General features: G+C 37.4%; 1 long non-coding RNA gene across 1 annotated transcript; it reads right to left on the reverse strand.

Moving 5' to 3' along the window:
- Positions 1-3,313: 3,313 nt before the first annotated feature.
- Positions 3,314-4,922, reverse strand: LOC127106497 (uncharacterized). The gene is made up of 3 exons (XR_007795412.1): positions 4,620-4,922; positions 3,793-3,825; positions 3,314-3,612 (listed from the first exon to the last, which is right to left on the reverse strand). It is a non-coding gene; the product is annotated as an uncharacterized LOC127106497 (long non-coding RNA).
- Positions 4,923-25,544: the final 20,622 nt, after the last annotated feature.

Consider the following 25,544-nt stretch of genomic DNA (forward strand, 5'->3'; position numbering starts at 1 on the left):
CCTGTTGTGAAGCCTTTTTCCTTTTGCATAAGGAAATCTTACTTCATCCTTACTTTCCTTTTATGAGTCTCCTTTGCCTTTTGCACGAGGAATATCCTTCATTACCTTTTGCATGAGCGATTGCATTTGCTATTCACTTCACAGATATTCCTAGCCTTTTGCTAAGAGATTATCCTTGCCTTTTGCAGGAGAACACTAGTTCATTCCGCATTTCTGCTTAACCCTTTGTTAAGGAGTTCTCATCACCTTTTGAATGAGAAGTCATCACCCTATCTTTTCTTCTTAACCTTTCATTAAGAAGTTCTCATTGCCTTTTGCATGAGAAGCTTTCACCCTTCTTCTCAGTCTTTTGCTAAGGAGTTCAAAATACCTTTTGTATGAGAATTTCACCTCCAACTTTCTTCTTGACCTTTTGTTGAAGAGTTTCTCATAACCTTTTACATGAGAAATCATTTCCATCTTAATGCGTCTTCTTAGCCTTTCACTAAGGAGTTTCTCATTACCTTTTGCATGAGAAATCCCTTCCAGCTTTCTTCTTAACCTTTTGTTGAGGAGTTTCTCATCGCCTTTTTACATAAGAAATCATATCCATCTTCATGCGTCTTCTTAGCCTTTCGTTAAGGAGTTTCTCATTACCTTTTGTATGAGAAATCCCTTCCAACTTTCTTTTTAACCTTTTGTTGAAGAGTTTCTCATTTCCTTTTGCATAAGAAATCATTTCCATCTTTATGTGCCTTTTTAACCTTTTATTGAGGAGTTTCTCATTACCTTTTGTATGAGAAATCTATTCTGGCTTTCTTCTTAACCTTTTGTTGAGGAGTTTCTCATTACCTTTTGTATGAGAAATCTATTTTGGCTTTCTTCTTAACCTTTTGTTGAGGATTTTCTCATTTCCTTTTGTGTCAGAAATCATATCCATCTTCATGCGTCTTCTTAGCCTTTTGCTAAGGAGTTCTCATTTCCTTTGGTATGAGAATTTCAATCCCTAACAGAACTTTTGACAAAGAGTTGTCATTACCTTTTGTATGAGAATATCATTCTCAGCTTTTCCTTAACCTTTTGTTAAGGAACTCCTTATCACCTTTTATGTGAGAAGCCTATCCATCTTTCTTCTTAACCTTTTTGTTAGGAAGTTCCCAATATCTCTTGCTAATGAGCTGTTGCTACCTTTTATGCAAGAAAACCATATCCCCAACTAAGTCAATTTTCACCCTCATTTTCCTTCTTGATCTTTTGTAAAGAGGTTCTCATTACCTTTTGCATGAGAAATCGCTTTCACCATCGTGTGTGTTCTTGTCCTTTTGCTAAGATTTTCTCATATGTCTTTTGCATGAGGAAATATCATATCCTTTTTTTTGCCTTTTGCAAGTTCCCTCTTCCTTTTGTAGTGGAAAATCTAATCATTTCCCAGTAAAGTTGTTTGCCTTTGGTAAGGCATCTCTCTTTTCCTTTTGCATAAGATTTTGGTTTTATCTTTGTATCCTCTGTTACTTGCCTTTCACAAGTACATGATCTTTTTACCTTCGTGGAATCTTGCGGGAATATTTCAATCACCGATACATACCAAAGCTTGTTAGTGGAGGCATGAAAAAGAAATAAAAATAAAAATAAAAGAGAAACAAAAAAGAAAGATCAATCATATACTACATATATGGCATATTGCATACATCATACATGTTTACATGTTCTTAACAGCTAACCCATTCTCCTCACAAATATTTTAGCTAATCCCTAACAGATAACCATATACAAAAATCTTATACACCATCCATTAAACCATTTTCCATTAATACCCTTACCTCACATTTCATTCATTTCATACATTCCCTGCGGTCAAATTTCTTGGTTATTTTTTTTGTTATTTTAATCCTCTCCTACTATGAATGTTTTAAATTCGTTTCTATTCATACCTTCAAATTCGAGATGATTAAATAGAGGCTGCTGTCATATCCCAAAATTTGCCTTCCCCTTTTCATTTTCATCTAACCTTTTGGTTTAGGATTCATTTTTCATTCATGGATATCCATATCATCTAGTGTACTAACATAACCATAGATTCTAAGGTTTAAGGCTGATTTTACTTAACAAAGACCCAAAGTTTGCTTGAGGATAAAACCCTAGGAGTTGTGATGCTATGGTCATTGTGTATAGCCCATCATGGTGATCAAAGGTGCAAAACCCTAGTTGCTTGAGGCCTTGGAGTTTGGATCTTGGAGTTCCATCCATGATGAACCTTAATTCTTGATTTTGAGGTTTGTGAATCTTGTGGTTTACTTTGAGGGGTATGAAAACCCTAGCTTGGCTCATGACACTGATGTTTTGTTTGTGTTGATTTCTCACTTGGTTTGAGGGTTTGGTTATTGCTTGACTTGGAGTTTTGACCGAGCTAAACCCTAGTCTTTGGCGCCTTGTGATTGGCCTAGAGGCATGCTTACATTCATATTTCATTTCATATTGTAATTGGTCTCATTTGATCTAAGTCACTTCATCCATTGGCTCTCTTGGTCATCATTTGGTCCAAGTTTTATTCATTGGTTCTATAGTGTGCCAAGGTGCATTTGAGGTCCATTGGTCCAAGTTTCAATGTGTATGTTGGTCAAGTAAGGGCATGATCATTAAGTTTCACTATCATTAATTCATTTAAGAAGTTTGTTTCATTTGGTTGCATTGAATTTAGTTGGTTAACTGAATTCTATTAGTTCATTAGAGCATGGTTTAACAAAATAAATCCATTCATTAGTCACATAGTTCATACATTGCATTGAGGAAAAGATTACAATATTTCATCACTTTTTGTATAAGTTGACTTTTGGTCAACCAGTTGACCAAAGTCAACTTATCATGCTATCATCCATAATATTCTTGTTCTTTGTCATCTACACTAGGCATTGTCCATTTCCAAGTCATTTTCAAATCTTGTTCATTTTCACATCATAACCAACCATAATCCATGACAATTTCAAAAGCAATTTACGATACATAAGACATTTTCAAACCAATACATAAACAATTTCATGAGCCATTGCAATACATGTTCATCTCATTACAATCATAACCAAATACAAGACCTAATTCCATAATCCAAATGTCACTACCATTCAAAATTTCATTACATTAAACCAACCATTCAAAATTACACATATAAATCACCATACAAATCAATTTCAAGCATTATAATACAGTCCATTTAATACACATTTGCATCCAATAACACCATCCAAACAAATGGCCGTATATACACATTATAACCAATGCCATCCAAGTTGAAAATCAATACCATTTAAAGCTTATACTACACATATAAATACCAACCTAGACCGCATAACCATTAAAATCCATTCAATATTAAAAAACCAAACACTCCAAACCATTTCCATTTACAATGCCATGCATAATTAACACCAAACATTACAAGACATTACCATCACAACAAATAAAATGACCACATGACATAACCTATCACATGAGCCTAAAACAGCCAAGCCACGACCTGTCATAATACCTAGCACCCTACAGCAACAATTATTGCAAACACCGGCCTACAACCATCTACAGTAATCCATCGAGCCAAACATCAATCCTGCAGCAGGTTAAGGCAACCTCATCATAGCCCTACAACAACATATGTGGCATAATCAGTCTGCATCCAATGAACAATAACAAAACCTAACCACAACATTCCACATCAAGAGCACAAATGCACAACCATCAAATATACAAATTCCATGCACAAACCACTACTGCAACACGAGTCCAAGCTCACAAATCAATTCCACATGGCCTATGACTCACCTTCAAAGCAACTCAATTAACCTTTCCAAGCACCTGCGAATTTGAATGTACAACTCAGAAAAGTAAAAACACGATTTCACTTGCTTTTTTCATGACAGAACAATAAGACAACCCTACATCATTGGCTAACAGAGAAATATGAGTTACTTGCATATTTTTTCATAACAGAATAAATTTCAACCTGCATAATGTTTTAACAGAAAACTCAAACCCACATGCATAACATTTTAACTTCCTTGCAAGTTTTCTAACACTTAAACTCACTAATAGAATTCACTTCACTTTTCTCACTAACATATTAACTTCACCCTTATAGATAACTCTAACCAACTTCCAACTAACGGCTAACAACATTCCATTTCACACTCATTTTAACACTAACTGATTTCAAAATCTCTAACTAACTCGAGTGAATTTCAGATGAATTTCAGATGCATTTAAGTTGCATCTCTAACAGACTATTAGAGTCTATAAATTCCAGGCCTCACTCTTCAATTATTCAACAAACACAAAACATGATTCTCATTCTCCAAAATTCTCAGAAATCCCCTTTTCATCATTTTTACAATTTTCACTCTTCAACACTATGATTCACTCTTCAAATCTCAGAACCTTTATCTTTACCCTCAGCTAAAGATCCTTTGACATACTCCATTGAAGCTTCAATAGAGTAGAGCTTAGCCTCATCACACTTAGAGTTTTCTCCCTCTATATTTCCTTGTTCACGATCTCTCAGGAAGTTTCAAAATCAGAATTCATAGAAGAAAAAGAGGAAGAAGAATCAGACGAATGAAAAGAAACATTTGAAGATTCAGAAGCTTTCGTACCTGATCTCCGACATTACTCTAGTGTGTTACCTCCACTCTTATTTATTTATTCACTCATATGAGTTACCGGTATGTCGAGTAAGGTTAGGGGAATCAAATCCCTAACCCCTGGGGCTTTATTCAGAGAGAGTATGATTTAATTTTAGTTTATGGGTGATTGGGTTCTTCAAGGTTCTGTTTTGATTCGATCTATTCACAAGGAATTGGATATGTTTATTAGGATATTCGAGTTTAGGTCTTTGAATTGAGGAAGGTGATGGGAATGGTGTAGGCATTGAGGCTCCTCCGTTGCCGAAAGCAACCTCTGGCGCGGGGGAGGAGGACTTAAGCTCATAGGAGGGAATCACTTTATTTGAATCTTTAATTATGAATTCCACCACGTGATAAGTGTGTTTAGCTTTTTCCCAAACGCGCATGTGGCCTGGATCATCCTTTCATTCCCTTTACCTCAACCTTCCGCTAAGATACGTTGTTAACACCTGTTTGGTGTAGTGGTAAATTTATGATCATCAAGCTATAGATAAACTTGACGTCAATAAAACCAGAGTCGCCACCACGCTTTTATTATTTCCAATGGAAAAGGTAAAAGTACGAACAAAACCCCAAAGATAAGAAGTTTTCAAATCAAAACTAATAAAATGCCAGAGATTACAGGTAAGGAGGTACAGAGGGAAGGTGTTAGCACCCAAAGAGTCCTAGGTACACCTAGGGAGACCTTCTTTATGTGTGTATGTGTTTTTGGTGTAAAAGATGTTTGAGAAAAATAGAGTGTGGGGATGAGAAAAGAATTCATTGATTATATTTTTGTGTTTGACAAGACCTTCGGTCTTGTGCCTACGTACCAACATAAAATGAGGGATCAAAACCTCGTAGTTCGTGGTAAAAGTTTCAAAGTTGGTGAATTGCTTTTAACAAAAGTTTAATAAGAAAGGCACAAAGGACCAAAAGTTTGAATGAAGTTGTTAGTTCTTTTTATCTTTTTGAAGTTTTAAGTCAATATGATTAAATTTATTTACAAATTTGATTTAAGAAATAGTTTGAAAATTCAATGGCATAAGGCCAAAGTTTCTAATCATTAAAATAAAGTCTAAGTTTGAAATCACAAATCAAAGAAAGTTTTGAAAAGGAGGGAGAGATTTTGAAATTTAAGAAGTGGGAGGAGATGAAGATGTTATCTTAAGCATAAAATTAAAAGTTAAGAGTTGAAAAGATATGACCAATGAGATGCAATCCAACAGACAAGAATGTCATATAGAAAATCATTTCCCTTGGACTGTAATCAAGCAATAATCAATAAGCAATGAGTAATATCCATACATCATGAAGATCAAGGCATCAAATAAAGATAGCCACATCCAAGCAAGCAATTCCTATAGCTAGCAGTCTTCTTTGTCTTCCAATGCATCAGATGAAATATTCCTTGATCAACTCAGAACAAAGTATCAGACATAAGATCAAAATGACAATTAAGTACAAAGACATAGTAGCAGATGACTTCAAACAAATCCCAAGGCTTTCACCAGATGAAGGCTCAACTCATAATAGCTTGGGCTCAAAATGTTGGCATTGGCCAAGTCCTTTTTGCACAGGGAATGTTGCCTAATCCTAAGTCCAAAAGTTCAGATCAAATTCAATAGTCCACCAGCTGTTTTTTAGGGTTTTTGTTATTATTAGGTATTTTAAGATCCTAAGACCACAAACAAAACCAAAACACACAAACAAATATATACAATCACAAGATATGGCTCAAATGAGCAAAGTAAAAATGACATAAACATAAACAAGTTATATGAAATTTAAATGGAAATGAATGATAAATGACTGAAACTTAAATTGCATAAAGTAAATGACTTGAAAGTAAAGAAATATTTAACAAGAGTTAGTCAAATGTTAGTAAAGTGTTAGTAGTGTTAGTAATGTCTTTTAATTGATTAAGTCATTCTTTGGAGAACACTCAACCATTCATTCACAAGTATGAATCTTTAAACAAAGACATCTTCTATGAGAAGGGCTCCAACTTGGATAATTCAACAAGTATGCCACTAGATCCTATGAAAGGAAAAAAGGTCAAGTCTCCACACAATGCCATGAAGAATGAGAGACTTACAATCTCACTTACTAGAATGTTATGCCTTAAGGGTCAAATTTAGCTCTATGTTAAGCAATTGTAATTGGACTTATGTAGAAGTCACAACTATCTGAGGCGGGACAATAAAAATTTAGGTGTTAATGCATGTTAGAGATTTGGTATGAAGAACCAAACTCCTAAAACATACCACACACTAAAATAAAAGATCAAGAGGGAGGGACCTATCTCAGTCATACATGTACTGATTAATCTGACACAAAGGTCATTGATGAATCAATTAGCCTTTAAACATTAGAGATTTCATTGGTCAAATGAGGGAATTGGGAAGAATAGGGATGAAGATGAAGAGGGAGGGGATGATAGAAACACAAATTGGTCATGGGAGGAATTTCATCAAATCAAAACCATCCAATCATTTTGGGAGATGAAATGTACATTACATCAATCCCCTAAATTCAATGATTTTGATCCAACAAAAGTCAAATCAACCTTGACCAATGCCCAAACATAAAGTCAAACATCACAAGACCATAAAAATGGCTCAACAATATTTTTAAACATTTAATCAATTAAAAATCACATTAAAAATGAATTAAAATATATTTTTACTTGGTCAAAACCTAAAATCCCTTTAAAACACAAAATAAATGGCCAAGGGATTTATCCAAGGCCAAACAAGGTCAAAGGACCTTAGACAAAAAATTTCACTATTTTTAAAAAGTCAAAAGTATTTTTAAGCAATTAAAAATATGCACAAAAACAATTAATTCATGAAAAATATCAAAATTAATCCAAAAAATAATTTTAATTCAAAATATTTAAGACAAAAATATTTAAAGATTTTAGGTGAAAGTCCCATATTTTTTGGATTAAAAATGAAATTTCTATGAATTAAACAAAATAAATGGATTAAATGAAAAATTAGAAATAAAAAAAGAAATAGAAAAAACAAGGGCCATAAGATCTCCCTCATTAATTGTTGTGGAAGATCTGATAGCCACACGCGCGCTTCACACCATACACCTCAGTCAACGCGTCATAGGGATGGTATGCAAAAGCAAGGGACCAGATTAAAACGTTTAAACATGATGAAAGGGATGTGAGGGTGCCAACACACCACCAGAACTAGGGCTCCGATCTTCTTCTCTGGTGGACCTCACCGGACTGGTCCACCATCAACCTTCACTAAAATAAAAAAACAAGGACATGGATTCAAAGAAAAAATGCTCAGGAGCTCGAATCTGGCCTTAATTTTCTCCAATTCCAAGTATATCAAAAGATATAGGGATTTGAATTTTGAGGATCATGAACTGAGTTACTTTGATTTGACCTCAAAGCAACTCAATCTCGTTGCCTATATTGGTAGGACTTCAGTCAACCAAAAATCAGAGAGAATGGTGAAGAATTGAGAGAGAATCGAAGAGATGGAGTTTCTGAAAAATCACCTTCGAGGGAGCTTGAATCTTGCTTGATCTTGCTTCCAATTGGCCTTGACTTGACTTCAGTTGCTTGCAGGAAGTGAATTGGATCAAGGAAGGGCTTGGATTCTTGGAGTTTCAACTTCAAAATAGAAGTGAAATTGAAAACCTTCAAGTTTATCCTCTAATGGTGAAGGGTATGGTTGCAGGATCAAAGCTTGGGCAAGGTGTCCTTAATTTTGAGCAAGAGGGGTTGTATTTATAGGAAATGCAATTGATTTTCACACACTTCCATCAAAATGCCAAAAATAGTAATTCTCACTTGCATGGATGCATGGGCATGTGATAGGCCCATCAAATGATGTCAAAAGGTCCAAAATTGATCATAATCAATGTTGAAAGTGTGTCATGGAGTCATGCAATTTGAAATAAAAAGTGGTCATGAGATTCATCCAAATGGAACCTTGAAGAAAAGCCATGCATAAGTCATTCAATCCTTGGCCAAATTAGGTGATCTTGGTCTTTTTGGAAAGGTGAGATCAAGGGGAGCAACTTTCATGTTGAACACGTTTCCATTTGAAGCCTGGATTATGATGAATTTTGAGGTGGAAGTTTGGAAAATCAAACATAAATAAAAATTTTCTAAGTACCAAGTCAAATGTTCACTTCTTCCACCTTGAATAACTTTTGTTATGGGCTTTAAATGGAAAAAGTTCCTTCATAAAAGTTGTACCTATTTCAAACCTCTTAAATTTGGTCACAAATTTGACCTCATTTGGATTTGGCATGAAGGAGTTATGCATTTTAGAAGTTGAGGAAAATTGCTTGTTCAATGGTAATGGCCCAAAATGACCTATAATGTTTCCTCTTGGAACATGCCCTTGCAAGTTGAATTTGAAGTTTCTTAAATAATAAAAGTTGTAGAGGAAATATTGAAATTTATCATGAAACTTGGATTTCCTTCATCACATAAACGTTGAGCAAGTTATGGTTCTTGGAAGTTAACCTTCTAACAAGGGTTCAAACAAAATGACCTATAATCGTTCACCATAAACAATGAATTTGAAAGCAAATCTAGCTCTTGTCCTTAACATGAAAGTTGTTTTGAATGTAATAAGGAGTAATTGTTATTTTGGAATAATTTTCACATGACACAAATTGTAGGAGATAGGGTCTAGGGAACCCCAGTTTTGACCAGTTGACTTTCTCTAGTCAACCACCATGAACCAACTTGCAAACTTGAAGTTCTATTGATATATTGGAATCATGGAGGATAATATATGCATAATATGATGTATAATGAAGTATACCTTGAAATATTTGATCAATTGCTGAAGAAACTTGCTGAGGAAGTCACACAAGATACCCAGATCAATTAGGGTTTCCAAGGCAAACAAGCTTTAAACTCTTGATGATTTCTTGATCAAAATGATAAATTAAGATCACGGGGACCCATATATGAGGTCTAGAATCAATGTGAACCATCTTTTGATTACTCTCCTTGCATTGATGGTTTTAAACCCTAGTTGTGAGCTTGATGAGGCATTGGTGTATGCACACATTACCTACAAAAAGAAATAAAGCTATACATAGACATATTTTTGGTATTTTGGTTAGTAAATAATGAAAAACAAAGTATGATACAATCAAATGTGCTTGGTGATTTTTCCCAATGCAAACCCAATGAATGAGGGGTAAGGAGGATGCCAAGGTGTGATCCCAAAGTCAATGTAAATGATGAGATAACATGAGGGATCTTAGGGTCAAAATTGGGGTCTTACACCTGGACCCGTACACCCCCGTGTTCACATGCTGAGAATTTGTATGGGCCTCTGCTTGGGCCCTGCACGCGTTTCCCATTAATTTCACCATTGGGCTTCTGAATGTACCCTCTATTTGCATTATTTCACACTTGTTTTTTTGCTAATTGTTTTGTTAATTTTTGTAAAATTATTTTTCATGTTGACATATGATTAAATGATAGTTTTAATTAGGATTTTAACATGATTAGTGGTTGATTAGAACTAATTGAGTTGATTAACTCTTGATTAATTATTGAAAAATGAATTGAAAAATATATGATTTAACCTAGGTTTTGTTTAGGTTTAGATTGTTAATTGTATGATGATTGTTGATTACATGATGTGATTTGATTTGATTCATTCATGTTTTAGATGATTAATTCTTTCATGATTAGATCTTAATTGATTATAATTTGTTTGTTCATTAATATTTTTTAGGTTTAGTTGAACACTAAACCATTTGTTTTCTTGTTAGAACCTTGTTGATTTTTCTGATTAGATTGCACCTTAACCATGGCATGTTCCCTTAGACTTAGATGTTTAGAATTTAACCACTAGGGTTTATAAATATCTTTATATGCACGTTCCCTTAATTTAGGGCTTTTAAAGAATCATCTGGTGTAAATTGACTGATTAATCCCTTAGGTATGTTGTGTATATGATTCAATTGATCTTTTCCATTCCCATTGGTTGTGTTGATCAAAGTTTACTTTGATCAACCAAATCCTTTGCACTGTGCTCAATTATCAAGCCTGTTCAAGTGATCAAAAGACCCTTGATCACTTAATAGGGAAAGTCCCTTGTGTTCAAGTTGTACTGGACCTCAGGAACTCAAGACCAAGATCAAGAGTTCAAATCTTCAAGTCAGTACAAGGCCTTCATATTACAAACAGAATGGACTACTGTTCAAGCACAACAAAGGTGTATCAACACCTATCAATCATGACTCAAGTTGTGTGCCATGAGCCTTAAGCAATAGAGAAGGGGTGAGAGAGAGAGCATTCATATCCTTATTTTGAATATCTTTGGGTACATGACAAATGACCCAGTTGCTCATCGTACTCACCTCTATTCGTAGACTTTAGTACAATTTGAATCAAATGATTATCAAGTCCCTGTCTTCAAAGCAACACTTTGTCACAGGAAGCAACTAGGAGATTCAGCTTCAACACTCGTCTGTTATGATACAAATTGCATGTCATGAGCCTTAAGTAGTAGATAAGAGAAGAGAGGGAGCATTCCTACCCTTATTCTGAATATCTTTGGTTACGAGACGAATGACCCAATTGCTCATCGTATTCACCTCTATTCATAGACTTTAATGCCATTTAAATTGAATAATTGACAAGTCTTTCTACATAGATATGGGATGCAGACTGAAGATCAGACTTCGACCTTCTAGATTTTCTCATTTCCCCTTTATTTTATTTGTTTCAGTAAGACTAAAACAATTTTTGTGAGTAAACTCAAAAACAATTAACAATACGATTAGAATTGTACGCCACGATCCTTAAGCAATTGAGAAGGGATGAGAGGGAGCATTCTTATCCTCATTCTGAATATCTTTGGGTACGGGACGAATGACCCAGTTGCTCATCATATTCACCTTCATTCATAGACTTTAGTATGATTCAAATCAAGACTTCCTTTTCAAAATAAAAGCAAACTCGCCTCATCAAACTTATTTCTGCCTTTGGGCAACCTTTTCCTATAGAATGTGTTACTTTCGTTCTACCGTGAATGAAGCTTAAGCCTCCATGTGTGAGCATACAAGTATTTTTTAACGGCTAGAGTGTGATCCAAGCGCATCCACTCTATCGCAAACAAACAAACAAACACTTAAGTCTCCCATGCTCGAGCATACAAGCACGTTAACAGTGGAACGTAGACGTTAATATTGTTCATTAAAAATAACTAACGCATCTGTATTTTCTACCATAAAATACGGAGCTCTGATTTCCTTATTGCACTATGACGATACGTAGGCACGAGGGCCCCAATCCTTGGCGAGCACACTAATTACTCGAACCTTTTTTTCCTTTCATGAGTAGTCTTCAGATACTAACAACTGTTCTTGCAAAGAACAAAATGGTTCTCATTGAGCACAAGGGGTGTGAGGGATACTAATACCTTCCCCTTGAATAACCTACTTCCTTACCCTTTTTCTCTTTCCCCCTGGGTTTTATCGATATGTTCCATTTCCTTCGAGAATAAATAAAGTTCGATGGAAACTTTATTGTATCTTTGAGCGTGCAATACACTCAGGTATACTTCATGTAGCATCAACTGTGCGATCACTTGTCTCGTCACGTTGGTGTAAGAAGCAACTTCTACCCACTTGGTGAAGTAACCGATAACAACCAAAATAAATCGGTGTTCCTTCGCAGCTTTTGGCATGATCATCCCGATTATGTCTATACCCTAGATGGAGAAAGGCAATGGAGTAGTCAGAACATTCAAGGGAGTAGGTGACACATGTACTTTATCTGCATAAATTTGGCACTTGTGACATTTCTTGATGTATTTTAAGAAATCATACTCCATAGTCAACCAGTAATACCTTACTCTGAGAATTTTCTTAGCCATGGTATGTTTGTTGGCATGAGTGCTAAAGGATCCTTCGTGAATCTCTTTGATAAGCATGTCTTCTTCATATCCATCCAGGCATTTGAGCAAGACCTTGTCGTGATTTCTTTTGTAAAGTACCTCACCATTGAGGAAGAATTGGGATGCCAATATTCTGAGTGTTTTCTTATCTCAGCTTGAAGCATTTGTAGGGTACTCCTGATTCTGTAGGAACTGTTTAATGTCGTAAAACCAAGGTTTATTATCCATTTCCGCTTCTACTGCTATGCAATATGCTGGTTCATCCAAACATTAGATCCTTATAAAAGGTGTTTCATTGTACCACTTAACTTTGAACATGGATGATAAAGTGGCTAGGGCATCTGCTAGTTGATTCTCTTCTCGAGGAATATAATGGAAAGTGATTTCATCAAAGTAAGTGATCATCTTTCACACGTGGTCTCGATACTTGATTAACTTAGCATTATGTGTCACCTATTACCCTTTGATTTGATTGATAACGAGAGCAGAGACTCCGTATACTTCTAAGATCTTGATTCTTAAGTCAATGACTTCATCGAGTCCTAGGATGCATGCCTCATACTCTGCAATGTTATTAGTTCAGGTGAAACATAACCTAGATGTGAATGGAATATGGTAACTTGTTGGAGAAGTTACGATCCCCGATTCCAAGTCCTTTTACGTTTGAGGCACCGTCAAATATGAGTTTCCACCGGGATCCTATTTCAGGTCCTTCGTCATGACATGGGGTCTCACAATCCTTTATCACTATAATCTGCTAACACACTTCCTTTTATAGCTTTTTGTGTGACATATTGGATGTCATACTCAATCAATAACATCTTCCACCGAGCGACTCTTCCAGTTACTGTTGTCTTTTCAAAAGTATATTTGATAGGATCCGTCACGAATATTAGCAAGGTAGTACGACACACCGTGTATCGTCTTAGACATCGAGCAACCCATACTAGAGTGCAACAAGTTTTCTCCAAGAGTGAATATTGGGATTTGCAATCAATGAATTTCTTGATCAAGTAGTAGATTACATGCTTTTTCCTTCCGGTCTCATCTTGTTGCTCCAACACACATCCCATAGAACCATTAAGTACTATTAGGTACATTATAAATGGTCTTACTGGAACTAGTTGTATCAAGATAGGTGGTTCTTGCAAATATTCTTTGATTATGTCGAAGGCCTTTTGAAAACCTTCATTCCACCCGATGGCTTGATCTTTCCTGATAAACTTGAAGATTGGTTCACAAGTAGTTGTAAGATGCAAGATGAACCTGGTAATATAGTTTAATCTTCCCAGGAATCCACGAACTTCTTTTTCTCTCCTCGGAGCTGGCATATCATGAATGACCCTGACTTTGTTAGGATCAACTTTGGTCCCTCTCTAGCTGACTATGAACCCCAATAATTTCCCTGATCTAACTCCAAAAGTTCACTTTGCAGGATTTAGATGTAACCTGAACTTGGAAGACTGAGGAAGTAGAGAAGTCCAAGTATCATCAGGATCATCAATCACCTGATGCTCGAGGAACTCGATCAGAGCATCCTTCTCTTTGATTTGCTGAAGCAACTCTTCTCTTTCACGGATCCAGGCACGTGAAAGGTCTTCGTCTCTCAACTCCTCTACGCCTTGGTTAGGGAGGGTTGAAGGCCCAGCCACAACCAAAGGTGTAGGTCTCGGATAATCATAAGGCATGAGATACTCAGACGCTCTCTTCCTCACCCAAGCAGTGTATGGTTCCAAAGCAATGCAGTTCTTCGGACCCAATTCACTTCTACCCTTCTTGTGAATCTTGCGCCAAGCGCGGACCATCCTGGCTTTCAGGCCTTGGGGATCTTTACCCTCCTGAAAGAACACACCTTCTAACAGAATGTTATTAGGTTTATCCTTTAGGGGGAACCCAAGCTGACGACGTGCCAATATAGGGTTGTAGCTAATCCCACCACATGTACCAAGAAGAGGCACATTGGAGAATTCACCACAAGAATCAATGATCTGGACACCATCATACGCACGATCATACCAAGAGATATCATCATTAGTGAGAGACATGAGTCTCGTGGACCACCGTAGACATCCCTTGTTCTCCTTGAAAGCGACTGTCTGAGGTAAGTGAGAAATAAACCACTTATACAACAGAGGCAAACAACACACAATAGTACCGCTACCCTTCGCATTCCTCAGATGCAAAGAGAAATAGGTATTACCCAACAGAGTCGGAACGGGATTAAGAACAGAGAAGATCCTAATAGCGTTCACATCCACAAATTTGTCGATGTTGGGGAACAATACCAATCCATAGATGAGAAGCACAAATATGGCCTCAAAGGCATCCTCACTCATGGCCTTCCCATAAATAGTAGCTTGAGCGATGAGGAACTCAGAAGGGAGACCTTGAATTCCACCTTTGGAAGTCATATGAGCTTTAACCAAAGATTCATCTATGTGCAACAAGTCTGCGATCTCTCGAGAAGTAGGAATACTCTCCAAGCCACTGAACGACACCTGATCCAGAATCGGAATACCCACAAGATGAGCATACTCCTCAAGGGTAGGCAATAGCTGGAAGTCTGGAAAAGAGAAGTAGTGATACAGAGGATCATAGAACTGCGCCAAAGTACTCATCAACCCTTCATCAACCTGAGTAGTCAGCAGAGGTAGAAGCTTCCCATAACGAGCTTTGAAACCCAAGGGATCTAATACATAAGATGTCAGATTCCTTAACTCTTTCACATCGGGATGTCGAAAGCTGTAGTTCTTTGTATGCCTTTTTGGTCTTTCCATATCTGAATTTTTTTGCAAATAAACCCTTTAAGTTCCTTGAAAATTTCTTTTTATCTGATGATATGGATGCGGATGAATGCATGAATGCATGAATGCAACAATCACACTCAAGGATCAAGCAAAGCACACCAGACAAAGGTCATGGGACAGCTCGTATTATCCTTAATATCAATCATCCATTTTGGTGGATTATGGTTTTCACCTTATCGACACCCAAGTTCCATTGATATTAACGATATACGAACGGTTCAACCATCCTTAATATCAATCATCCATTTTGGTGGATTATGGTTTACACCTTATCAACACCCAAGTTCCATTGATATTAACGATGGGTGAACGGATCAACCATGAATCACGGGTTTGTTGTGAGTCACGAGCATGGTGTCTCGGTTAAGAACCACCCAAAGGGAGTGTACTATGGTTTAAACCTGCCGAACATGCTCTACCAGAGGTTCCCATAGTCATCATCCCATCTTTTGAATATTATAGGAGGAATGAATACTCGTATTCCAAAAATATTCTCAAGAGAGACTCTTATGAGTGTAGTATCGCGTAACAATCGCATAAGATCTTACATCTGAACGACCTCCGCACTACGTCCTAAAAATAGGCCAAGATGGGCTTGGTAAACTAAGGTCCTTGGCTTCTAAGGCACATGATTGGAAGAATAATGTCTAACCACAAATAACTTGTGTGACATCATTAATCCAACATGACCTCCACCAAGTGAATGGACTCGCAAGTCAACTTGCTAAGGAATAACTCCACACAAGTCGACGAGACTAAGCCATTCTCCTATCATAAGGTACACTCGAGTTCGGGTATAGAACTCATCTCACAGAGATCACCAAACAAGCAAGCAATTGATATATCAAGCAAATCAATCATTACAAGCAATACAATAATCCCAAATTGTACAAAAATATGTCATAAACAATATATCACAACAATTGTGAAAAGTTGGCAAACCCACTAGGAACGCTTGTCCCCAACAGAGTCGCCACTTTTCTATAGCGGTGTATTCGTCACTTTATGATTTATTGATTAAACCAAAAGCAAAGCATACAAAGATAGAGTCGCCACCGCACTTTTATTTATCCAAAGGAATGGCTAAAAAGCGAACAAAAGCCTAAGAAGTTTTACACATAGAAAACTAATGAAAGGTCAGAGATCTGGGTAAGGGGGTAATTATGCAAAGGGAAGGTGTTAGGCACCCAATGCATCCTAGGTACTCCTAGGGAACCCTTTTCACAAATTGTTGCAAAAGATATTGTTTATGAAAATATTTACTGTGCAAACATTGATTGGGAGGATGAGAGAAGAATATACAAATTTTTATTATTTTTGTGTTTGGATGGATAACCATTGCCTACGTACCTTTACAGGATCAAAACCTCGTAGTTCGGCTAAAAGATTTCCAAAAGTAAGTGGATTGATTTAAAACAAAATCCCAAAGGTCTTTCATTATCCACGGGAGAAAACTCAACCTATACAACCACAAGTCCACCATGTGAGAAAAGCTTCAACTTGCTAGTGAGGGACCATGCCCTATAATAAGCAAGGAAGTCTTACAATTCAATCACTAAGGATAAAAGGTGAGATTCACATCAACCACTAAGATAATTGAGATCTATGGCTAATGTATGAAAACTTGATTAAGAAGTGGACTTTAGCCATAAAACAATTGAATGAGTGAAATTAATCAATTAGAATTATTCACAAAATGGTGGTCAAAGTATGATTAGAATTCAATTCAAAAGAAGTATTATGAAAATGAAGTTTGAAAATCAAAGGCTTAAGGCCTAGGTTCCTAGTTTAAAAAGAAATGAAAATGTTTGCACAATATTTTCTGGTTTTGGGTTAACATGCAAAAATGGAGGTTTAAAGAACAAAAAGAAGTGGGAGGTTAAGGGATGTAAAACTTCTTAGATGTTCACCTCTTGAGATCATATGTAGATGATCCAAGTGATTCCTTTGGAAAAGGCAACAAGTGATAACAAATAAGCAACATAAATGGATACCGGATGCCAATCAATGGACTTACACCAATCTCACAAAACAAAAATGGATACCAGATGCCAATCAATGGACTTACACTAATCTCCCAAAACCAAGATGGATACCAGATGCCAATCAATGGACTTACACCAATCTCACCAAGCAAAGAGAACATGGATACCAGATACCAATCAATGGATTTACACTAGTCTCCAAGGAGTGATCATAGGAAACAACTGCCAATAGTTGGACTTACAATTGACTCCTCACAAGAAACAAATAACAAATGCAATAAGCAAGAGGAAACAAGTTGCCAATAAATGGTCTTACACTCGACTCCAAGGAAATGGGATGCCAATCAATGGTCTTAGTCCCAACTCCCACCAGATCATAGGAAACAACTGTCAATAAATGGACTTACAATTGACTCCTCAATGGTCAAAACAAAATGTCACAAAGTATGAACAATGATCATGAAATGATATACAATTAATGAAAACAAATGCACAAAGGCACACACAAACAATTATGCACATATGGGCAAACAAACAACAAGCAACCAATTAGCACACACTATACACAATCAATGGGCTCAAGCAAGGTTAGGCTTTAAACAAGCCAACTGGAATGGGGTGTTTTGAGCTCTTAACCCTAACATTGAGAGTTAGGGTGAAGCAGATGAAATGGAGATGAGGGTTATGCCTCATAGCTCTTATCCCTGGCCTGGGAGAGCTTTAATCAATAGAAAGTGTGGGAGTTCAGAATGAGGGAACTCTTCTCCACAAATGATTGACTCTATAAGATCTTGGGGTTCTTATTCACAATGCATCAACACATGGTGTGAGCAAAGTGAATGAAACAACTGAATAGCAGGGGATGGATTACACATCCCTTTTATCTGCCAATTGCCTCTTAAGAGGACTTTACCTGCTTGGCACAAAATTAAACAAACAAAAACATGGCCTCTTAAGAAGGGCTTCAGACAGGTGCCTGCCAATTGTAAAGGCAAAGTGTCAGACAACATATGATCGCAAGTTTCGATGATGACAAATGACCACCATGCATGTCTACAAACAAATGCAACACATCACCTATCATATCCTTTCCTATGCTTATCTAAAACTGTTATAATTCTTAAAAACATATGTGGACAAAGTGTGATCATGACAAAATGCATGAAAATCACAAAATACTAATTTTTGCAGATTTAAAGACCTTGAGTCGACCATAAGGGTCGGCGCATAGCTCACGGGTCAGCGCATAACTCAGATCAACTGGAGACTGGTCAACACATGCTTGCTTGAGTCGACCACAGGTCCGCGCATGGCATAGTTCAGTTGGCCACGGGTCAGCTCATGAGACACTTGAGTCGACCATAGGGGTCGGCGCCTCTCCCACGGGTCAGCTCATGGAATACTTGAGTCGACCATAGGGGTCGGCGCATTCCCCACGGGTCAGCGCACGCCGACCTATGGTCGACCGCTCGTGCGTGAACTCAGTTTTTTGAGTATTTTTCCACTGTTTGAAAAGCTGTTATTTTGGTTGAAAAGCTAGTTACTATAAATAGAAGTCAAATCACTTTTATCAACTAACATTTGTCAAATTGATTTCAAGTGTTCAAGGAAACAAGAAAGAGTGAAAAAGGTGTCCAAGATTCATCATCTTCATCTTCAACATTTCACAACACATCAACTACACACAATCATTTTTGATGTGGTTCGTGATCGGTTAAAGGTGATAAGGTTCGAAGCTGTGATTGGAGAATCCGGTTCGGGTTGAAGCTTGTGGCAGGTTCTTTCTTGAATAAAACCGTTAGGGTTTTGTCCTCCAAGAACGGTTTGTGTTTGGGGGTTTTTGGACGAATTGCTTCATCAATATTCAGCTGAGCGAAGGTGATTGAGAAGAGGAAGTCTTCATCAGTCTAGTAGCAGATTCGGTGATATTGAAGGGAAGGATTCAGGTTCGATTCGTTGTGTTTGAGATCAGCCGGGCCGAGGGTTTGAAGAACGGAAGATTCTTCAACAAAGGGGCTGGAATCGAAGGTCTAGCAACAACGATCGAAGGTCTTGATTCATCTTGAATCAAGGAGCAAGGATAGGAAGCATCATTCAACACATTGGGAGTTCTGTTGTTTACTTGCTTTGCAATCCTTGTATAAACAGTTAAATTTCACAGGTGATATCTAATTAAATCATCTCAATTCTAAGTTTAGAATTGAGGGCAGACGTACCCCGAAGCGAGGACGGCGGGGGAACTGCCTCATCAAATCTCTGTCTTCTTTGATTTTCTGCATAAGTGTTTTTCAGCTTAAAAATTAAGTGATTTTAGTTTAAGCATTTTTACCAAACATTGATATAAGTTGAGTAAGAGATTAAAACTCTGTTTTTGTATCCAAAGTACAATAGTATATTGTACTAGATTAATTTGAATTACTTACTCAACACAAATATCACTTGGAGTGTTTATGCACGCCAAGTGTTTGAAAATTTGCCTAAACCAAAGTTGTCTTAAGTTTGCATCTTGTTTAATTTGGTATTTGGATCATTGGAACTAGGAATCCTAGTAAGTGAAACATATCATTGATTGTGGAATTGGTGTAGTGATTTGCATTTCACTTTATCTCTAATCCATTAGCTTAACGCATATCCGGTTTTGCAATAACGGTTCGTTTTAGACTAAAATTTTCCTCGGCTGCTTCCGCACTCAAAACTAATTTTCAAAACCAATTTTCAATTGGTAGCGCCGACTCAAGTTTTTAATTGGGATCTATTCAACCCCCCTTCTAGATCCGTGCCATAGTCTAACAAGTGGTATCAGGAGCTCCGGTTCACTCCGTGCTTCAAAATATAACTTTGATAGAAAATGGCTAACGAACCTAAAGGGGCTTATAATAGAGCTCCCGTTTTCAATGGTGAAAATTATAGTTATTGGAAAGACTGTATGCGGGTGCACATAAATTCCATAGATAGAAAAATATGGAATGTTATTCTCAATTGTCCAATTCAAATAACCATGACCAATGAGAACAACGAATTGGTGCCTAAGCCCGAAGCACAATGGACCGATGATGATGAAAAGAAATACAATTATGATTGGAAAGCCAAAAATATCCTAATCTCCTCATTAGGTGTAGACGAATACTATCGTGTATCCCATTGTCCTACTGCTAAGGCCATGTGGGATTCACTACAAATTGCCCATGAGGGGACGAACGATGTTAAGTTGGCTAGAATCAACACACTAACACAAGAGTTTGATCTCTTTTTCATGGAGCAAGGGGAAACCATTGCTGACATGCAAAAGAGATTTACTCATCTTATCAATCGATTACATTCACTTGGTTGGCCTGTTTCCAATGGTATTGCTACTAATAAGATCTTAAGATGTCTTAATAAGGAATGGCAGCCAAAAGTGTCCGCCATCAAAGAAGCAAATGATCTTACCACATTGGACCTGACAACATTATTTGGTAAACTACAAGAGCACGAACAAGTTCTCTTGAGCCTGGAACAACACGAAAAGAAAGATAAGAAGGACAAAGCAAAGGTGAGTGAAAAGAAATCCATAGCTCTAAAGACTTCCTCCTCGAAGTCTCAAGCAAAAGAGCAAAGTGATTATTCATTGAGCGACGAAGAAGAAGAGGACAAGAGTGAAGATATGGGGCTGTTCGTTAAACGTTACAATCGTTACGTGAGAAAGAACGGTATCCAACACCCTGAGAAGAACTTGGTAAACTTCCGGAAACAATCTAGGTACTCTAAAAATGACGACTCAAAAGGTAAAATAACTAGAGGGTCATGCTATACGTGTGGAAAGTCGGGTCATTACAAACCGGACTTTCCGATGAACAAGAAGACAAAAGAAAAAGAATCATACAAATCACACAAGAAACCATCAAAGCCAAGGAGAACATACATAGCTTGGGAGAGCGATAACGACTCCTCCGATGATGAAAGTTCTAGTGATGAAGATGAAAATGAAAACCTATGTCTCTCTGCTCATCAAAAGAACAAAAAGAAACAGGTACGACATGCTAAATATGAAAAATCCTCTAGTATGTCTCATCATGAATTGCAAAATGCTTTTGATACTTTACACTGTGAAGCGAAAGAGGCCTTTAAAAGGCTTGCCTCAAATAAGATTTTTTTTTTCTCATTTGGAACATAAAATTCAACAATCCGAAAGGAAACTTGAGGCACTTAAAGCTTCTATAGTGGAAAGCACAAAAACAAGTTATGAGGACCTTAGAAGTAGAATGATGAACTTTGGGTGTGATACTTGTTACATTTGGCAAGGTGAAGTAAGAAACCTAAAGGCCAAACTTGACAAGGCTCTTGAGCCCAAGATTACTTTTGCTATCGACAAATCAAACTTTCGAAAAAGTATGGTTAATCCATATCAAAAATATAAATATGTTATAAAGGATGAAGATAGCAAAAGCAATCAAAATGTAAATTTCTCTTGTCTCTATTGTTGCAAGAAAGGTCACTCCATTGCTAAATGTAGGTTTAGGAGATTTTTAGTTCCTAAAGGCATTTATCAATGGATGCCCAAATGCAACCATTTCGTTCCTCACCATTCAGGACCCAATAAGCCATTGGGTACCTTCTCTTGTTAATTATATTGCCATAGGTACAATGCCTCGAGACTACCGAGAGAAGATGGGTTCTCGACAGTGGATGCTCAAGGCACATGTCAGGAGACATATCACTCTTCTTTGACTTCGTGGCTAAGAAGAAGGGATATGTAACTTATGGTGACAACAACCGTGGAGCAATACTTGGTAAAGGTAGTGTAGGTAATCCTTTTTCTACTACTATTTCTGATGTATTGCTTGTTGAAGGTCTTAAACACAATCTACTTAGCATCAATCAATTATGTGACAAAGGATACAATGTATCATTTTCAAAAGACTGTTGCAAAATTGTACATAATGATGATAAGAAGAGTATGTTTAATGGCCTGCGTGTGAACAATGTCTATATGCTTGACTTAAATGAAGTATCGTTAACAAGTGACAAATGCCTTGTAACAATGAGTGAAGATTCATGGTTATGGCATAGGCGTTTAGCACATGTTAATTTCGATTTACTAAATAAAGTAGTCTCAAAAGATCTAGTCCTAGGTCTCCCCAAAATAAAATTGACCAAGGATCACCTTTGTGATGCTTGTCAAAAAGGGAAGCAAATGAGGATCTCATTTAAATCCAAAAATATCGTTTCAACAACGAGACCTCTCGAGCTTCTTCATATGGATTTATTTGGGCCATCTAGGATTAAAAGTCTAGGAGGAAACTATTACGGTTTCGTAATAGTGGACGACTTTTCTCGATTTTGTTGGACTATTTTTTTAGTAAGCAAGAGCGATACGTTCGCCGCCTTTGAAAGATTTGCTAAGCTTTCCCAAAATAAACTAAATACAAACATTGTTGCAATTAGAAGCGATCATGGGGGTGAGTTCGAAAATCACTTATTTGAAGAATATTGCGGTAACCATGGTATTGATCATAACTTCTCCGCTCCACGTACTCCTCAACAAAATGGGGTTGTGGAGCGTAAAAATCGAATTTTGGAAGAATTGGGAAGAACAATGATCAACGAAAGTGGCTTACCGAAATATTTTTGGGCCGACGCCATTAGTACGGCTTGTTATGTTCTGAATAGGGTGCTCATTCGCCCCATTCTAAATAAAACACCGTATGAGCTTTTAAAAGGGCGAAAGCCAAATGTTTCTCACTTACATGTTTTTGGTTGCAAATGCTTTGTATTGAACAATGGAAAGGAAAACTTGGGAAAATTCGATTCCAAGGCTGACGAAGGTATCTTCCTCGGATACTCTCAATCTAGCAAAGCATATAAAATATATAACAAACGATTACTTGCTGTAGAAGAGTCTGTACATGTCACTTTTGATGAATCCAATCCGAGAAACGTCGGAAAGGGTAGTGTTTTTCATGGTGCAGGTACATCTACCGAAGACATACTCAAAGGTGGCGAGCCGGGGATTGATCAACCCGACATAGTCAAAATTGAGGAGGACAAGGATGTACACCATGAGGAAACCGAAGTTTATCCGCCTTCAAACGATGATCTCCCTCAAGCTTGGAAGTCTTCCAAAGACCATCCAATCGACAGCATTCTCGGAGATATCTCAAAGGGTGTAACAACTCGATCTAAGCTAAGTAATTTCTGTTATCACTTCGCTTTCGTTTCGCAAATGGAACCTAAAAACCCTAAAGAAGCCCTACTCGATGAACACTGGTTTTTGTCAATGCAGGAGGAACTTAATCAGTTCACCAGAAATGAGGTTTGGGACCTCGTCCTTCCTCCGCGAGATCATCGAGTAATCGGCACCCGATGGGTGTTTAGGAACAAGCTGGACGAAAATGGGGTAATAACCCGTAATAAGGCGCGTTTAGTCGCGCAAGGGTATAACCAAGAGGAAGGCATCGACTATGAGGAAACTTATGCGCCGGTTGCCCGACTCGAGGCTATACGCCTTCTCCTTGCATTCGCTTGTGCGAAAGACTTTAAGCTATTCCAAATGGATGTTAAAAGTGCATTCCTTAACGGTCACATAAATGAAGAGGTTTACGTCGCACAACCTCCGGGTTTCGAATCCCATGAGTATCCTGATCATGTTTATAAACTAAAAAGGGCTTTGTATGGCCTCAAATAAGCTCCTAGAGCTTGGTATGAGAGACTAAGCAAATTCTTACTCGATCAAGGTTACTCAAGAGGAAAAGTTGACACAACCCTCTTCATTAAACGTCAAGGAAAGCATTTGATATTAGTGCAAATCTATGTAGATGATATTATATTTGGGTCTACTAACATGAATCTTGTGAGAGAATTTTCAGACCTTATGCAGGGCGAATTCGAGATGAGTATGATGGGGGAGCTCACATACTTTCTCGGTTTGCAAATTAAACAGCTCAAAGAAGGGACTTTCATGAGCCAAACAAAGTACTGTTTGGACCTTATCAAGAGATTTGACATGGAAAAAGCTAAAGCCATAGACACCCCCATGCCTACTTGTACAAACTTGAACAAAGATGAAGACGGTAAGGAAATAGATGTAAAACGGTATAGAGGTATCATTGGATCACTCCTTTATCTTACTGCTTCTCGTCCCGATATTATGTTTAGCGTATGCATGTGCGCAAGATATCAATCATGTCCAAAGGAATCCCATCTAAAAGCTGTCAAACGAATACTTCGATACCTATCCGGTACTCCGAAGTATGGACTATGGTATTCCAAAGGTAATGATTGTTCATTGGTAGGTTTCTCCGATTCCGATTTTGCCGGTTGCAAATCGGATAGGAAAAGCACCAGTGGCACTTGTCACTTATTTTCAAACTCTTTGGTCAGTTGGCATAGCAAGAAACAGGTTTCAGTTGCTTTGTCAACCGCCGAAGCGGAATACGTTGCCGCCGGTGGTTGTTATGCCCAAATCCTATGGATTAAGCAACAACTATTGGATTTTAACCTCAAACTAGAACGTATTCCCATTTTTTGTGACAATACAAGTGCCATTAACCTGACCAAGAATCCTGTGCTGCATTCTCGCACCAAACATATCGAAATTCGACACCACTTTCTTCGGGATCATGTAGAGAAAGGTGACATTGTATTTGAACATGTTAATACTGAAAATCAACTAGCGGACATCTTCACAAAGCCGCTAGCCACTGAACCTTTCTTTCATATCCTTTGAGAACTTGGTATTCTCGATATTTCAGAACGGGCACTATAATCTGCTGCTTTACCTTACTCTTTTTAAGACTATAATCCTGTACTTCTAACAAGCTGATGTTGTTGCAAGCACAAGTTTATTGTTCACCGAGTCACTCCGGCATCGAGGTGATACTGTTCCCTTCCCTCTCTCTCTCTCTCTGCAAAGTCTCATGGTTAAAATAGTTATACCTCAAAATGATATTGTATATATATGCATGATGTATCTCTTTGGATGTTTATTGTTGTATGGCATGTTAATTATGCATCAAACCTGTCAACGCATGTACAAAATAGTGAAAAACTGAAATTCTGACTGTATGAGTCGACCGCAGCAGGGCTATGGTCGACGCACGCTTAATATTTTCTGTATTTTCTCAAAAATCAAACAGTATGCGTCGACGCATGCAGAGGTATGGTCGACGCATCGCTCAAAATTTTTGTTTTTCTGCAGAAAAATTTAAACCGTTTCATGCATCTCCATTCAAAAACCAT

This window comes from Lathyrus oleraceus, chromosome 7 (assembly GCF_024323335.1).
Source record: "Lathyrus oleraceus cultivar Zhongwan6 chromosome 7, CAAS_Psat_ZW6_1.0, whole genome shotgun sequence".
Classification (NCBI taxonomy): Eukaryota; Viridiplantae; Streptophyta; class Magnoliopsida; order Fabales; family Fabaceae; genus Lathyrus; species Lathyrus oleraceus.